The 4370-nt window shown below is 42.8% G+C and overlaps 1 non-coding gene across 1 annotated transcript; it reads left to right on the top strand.

Moving 5' to 3' along the window:
• The first annotated feature begins 314 nt into the window (after window positions 1-314).
• Trnah-gug10 (transfer RNA histidine (anticodon GUG) 10) lies at window positions 315-386 on the top strand. Its single transcript has one exon. It is a non-coding gene; the product is annotated as a tRNA-His (tRNA).
• Window positions 387-4370: the final 3984 nt, after the last annotated feature.

Raw genomic sequence — 4370 nt, 5'->3', positions numbered from 1 at the left:
TTCGCTGCCTAAACGGTGGGAAGCATGAACCAGCCCGCCAACTTCTGTCTGCCTTGCTACCTTGACAACCATTTCCTAGGCAGTGGATCCAGTTTCTCCTCTCCTCGGACAGCTTTTCCAGTCAGGGAAGAAGGCGGAGCAACTTCCATTATGAGCTTCGCGCTGGGCCTCTCAAGAGACGAACAGACGCACAGCTCATCTCTGGCAGTATCAAGAGAATGTACACAGTTAGGCGATAGATGGCAGTGTTTCCACAAATTTTAATATTGCAGTAGCTCTTAAGGGAAGCTTGCTGTTCAGCTCGTCAGTAGCTCGCCGTGATCGTATAGTGGTTAGTACTCTGCGTTGTGGCCGCAGCAACCTCGGTTCGAATCCGAGTCACGGCAGGATTGAGGAGACTTTTGGAGGAAAATAAAATGTAGCCGCCTGCTGTCTGGCATCCAGGCTAAATTTTGCAGACAGACGGAAAAAATGAAGATCAATAGAAACAGGAATCAGCATAAATACTTTAAACTTTATGAAGATGACGTCTGTGCAGTTGCTTTATTAATGCACCAATCCTGCTGCAAGTGTGTTGCATGGGGATTTTTTTTTATTTGCATTGACGGATAATATGATAAAACTGGAGTGTAGTGGGCATGTAATTATTATTAATTACAACTACTTAAGCTGTGCTTTGAGCAGACTCGTCAAGTCTGCTTGCTTTTGAGCATTGCCAGTGCTATACAGTAATAACAGCCCTGAATTATTTGGAAAGATGTCAGCAGGAGATGTGGAAATCCTGTTTAACCAGGCATGAATTGTTGTTAGGAGGGTTTTTTTTTTTCCAGGATGACAGAGAGAAAATGAACTGTCCCTTATCAGTAATTGCAGGAAACATTTTGTTTCTATGATATGAACTGGTTGTAATTTAACTCTCCTGCATCATTGGATAATGTAAGAAGCCAGTTGTTGCTCAGAATGAAAATCTCTGAAGTGGGCATTTGGGTCTGATAAAGTGTATATTATAAGTAGACAATAGGGCTCAAGCCATAAATAATGTCCATATATGGCAAAACTTTTTAAATGACATTTTCCAAAAGACTGGGGTTTGTATTGTTAAGTGGCTAAATGTTGAATTAATGCGGGTAACACGGCTTTAATGGGTTTTTCTCTAGGACTTAAAAAGCTGGGCCATCCAGTCTGAAAATGTCAACTGTATGTGTGTCCTAATGAGGTATCACTGCTGGCCCATTGTAGCCATCATGTCTTAAATCAGGGGCCACTAGAAGATTCTACATGAATGCCCCCGTGTCTGTCTCCTCACCAACTTAGTAATAGCATATTGAGTTTATGGAATGCTAAAAATTTTTTTCAAATAAATATATACAGGGCTGATCAAGTTCTTTCAGAGCCAGTGAGTTCTTGCAAATAATATTGTAGAAGGACTAGAATAAATATCATACCTCTCCTTTCAAGGCTGGCAGCCATCGTTTGATTATGAACCCAAAAACATTGGTCTCAGCCCCCATGTAATGGAGACAGTAAAATGTGTTTATTATCTCCTCCAAGACTCCCTTTCAAGACCATTTTTCACTCTGAAATTTCTTCCTCCTGCTGACCTAGCATCCCTCCTTTCTTCCCAGTGTTCTCACACGTTTGCCCTCTTCTCCGAAGGCCCTGGCCTAGCCTTTACCTCAGGCCTGCACTGCCTTTTCTTACTGCCAGGACCAAGGCTGCTTCAAGCATACTGCAGTTCTTTACTAAAACAGGAGCTCCCAGCCAGCGTTCTTCACATTTTAGTAAGGGACTGAAAGTGCAACGGATGGCTCACCTGAGGATGCATCCTGAGTTCATCAGAGTTCTGTGGTTACAAGCGACAGAAACCCAGTCTGGGCACAAAGAGAGGCGTGAACCGAACAAAGAGTTTAGGAAGCTTCAGAAACTATCTCGGGTCAAGCCATTGAGGAGAACCAGAGCATGCTAGCCCCAGCTCATGTTTCTTCCAGAATGTTACTGTGATTCTCTGAAACTTACTTCTGTGTAGCTGGAGATGTGTCAGGCCCTGCTCTTTATATCGTAAGAATTGACTGCAGTGGCGGGAGTGGGGGGAAGTGGAGGGTGGCGGGGGGGGGGGTGCGGGAGGATGGGAGGATCTCCTCCATTTCTTTTCAAAAATCCTGGACAGGCTGAAATAGGCTGATCATCAGTCAAATCTGTCAGCTATGTCATGGGGACAATCAGATAGACAAAGGAGAGCCTTTATCACACCAGGAGGTCAGTCTCGGAAGGAGAGGGGCAGAACTGACAGCCTTGGAGCCACTACCATGTTTGCCTGCTCTGCGGAGCACCAGTGGCTGTCTGTCTATTTCCACCAACCTGTGAGCTTGCCTCCCACACCAATAGCGTGCTTACCTTGGTGTTGATCACTGTCCTACGGCTGCGATAAGAAAGCATGAACAAGGCAACTTATTGAACAAAGCGTTTAGTTGGGGGCCTATGGTTCCAGAGGGAGAAGAATCCACCCCATCCATGACCGGGAAAGTATGGTAGCAATAGAGATAGAAATGGCTGAGACCTCCCAATCTGAACCAAAATCAGAAACCAGGGACAGCTGGCACGGAATGGCACCTGACCTTTGAAACCACAGAGCTCAACCCCAGTGAGGCTTCCCTTTTAGATAGAACCAAACAGGGTTACCAACTGGGTACTGTCTTTTCAAACACCAAAGAATTGCGGGATGTCTCATTCAAATCACCACAGTTGCCTTGAGGTAAATGAAAATAATGGCGAAATGCTAAAACTACAGTGAACCTGGTCCTGACTTTGAGCCTCCATACACAATTAGAACAGTTGTCTAAATGGACAGCATTTCAAATCACCACTTCGTTGTCTTCACCGGAAGGGGGCCTTTTGGAGTCAACGATCGCCCCCTGTTCGTGAAACCTGCTTAAGTGAGCCCAGTTGTCTATCCTCGAACATGGAACAAACAAACAAAACACCCCTCCCCCCAAAAAACCTAACACACACACACACACACACACACAAATATATATATACATACATATATATATATATATATATATATATATATATATATATAGAGAGAGAGAGAGAGAGAGAGAGAGAGAGAGAGAGTAAACACTAGCACTTAGTGGGGCCACAATGGAAACATTACCCATATCCTTCTAAGATCACTTAGTGCCCTCAGGCACCATCTGGCCCCTATTGGTAGAACAACCAGACTGAGCTTCTGCTTGGAAAAAGCCTCCTCACCACAGATTTCGGAAATTTAAAAAACATGACACTGTACACTCCAAAACCAAGGGCAGCCCAAATCAGCATCCCCAGAGAGACGGCATCTGAACCCACGTTTGCAATCCCAGCTTTCGCCTCTTCATGTGGTTTCCATGACGGAACACCATGGAAATCAATGGTTGCTTTCATCAACGGCTTGTTGACGTTAGCGTTCCTTCTTGCTGTTGTGAAAATGTGTCAAGTTTTCATTCTTAAAAACAATTTTATGTCAAATTCGCTTCCAGAATAAATTAAAGCCCAAGTTATGAGAGGAAATGAATTCTTGTTTTTAATTACAATAACATGAAGACACTACCTGTTTTAACTTTATGGAAGCACTTTATAAATATAAAACAGATCCCATTATTATCTTCAAGTTTATATATCTATATTTCATCATCCAGGGACAGTTCATATTTCATTTAAAAAAAGGCAGTGTTTGCTAGTGAACAAACAGGTAATTGTGATATAGGCTTTAAAAATCACCTCTCTGAAAGGTCAGCTACAGGTCATTTCATGGAAAATGAATTTTTAACATTGACGAAATGCTTGAGACTTGAATCCATGACCATGAAGCAGTAACTTCAAAGGCTATGGTTTTTATTAATTAATGGCATTCTTTTTCTGTAGTTTTAAGATTAATGACATTCTTTACTATATTCAAGAGGCTCAACTACAATGGCAAGAGATTATTTTGTTTGATTTCAGTGAATCTGACTTTTAGAAAATGTTTTATTAGTTCTGCAATCATATTTACCACCCTCTACTCTTCCAAGAGCTAGCCTGTTTCTCTGTTCGTCCAACTATGTGCCTTTTTTGGTTTTTTTTTAACATATCAAGTTATTCTTAGATGTGTGACCTTTGCTGGAACAGTGTGGTTGTCTTATCGGGGGTTATATTCTTGGAGAACCCTGACTTGCCAATAGCTTCTTGACTAGGGGTGGGATTTCATGCCTAACTCACCTCTCTGTGCTGGCATTCAATGTGTCTTGGACTGGCCGAGGTCTTATGTGTGACGTCACAACCTCAGCAAGTCTAAATGTGCGGCTGTCCTGATGTGTCCTTGTAGCATCCACTGCCTCTGACTCCTACAC

Source organism: Rattus norvegicus, chromosome 5, assembly GCF_036323735.1.
Source record: "Rattus norvegicus strain BN/NHsdMcwi chromosome 5, GRCr8, whole genome shotgun sequence".
Lineage (NCBI taxonomy): Eukaryota > Metazoa > Chordata > Mammalia > Rodentia > Muridae > Rattus > Rattus norvegicus.
This window is presented reverse-complemented; position numbering and strand designations above follow the sequence as displayed.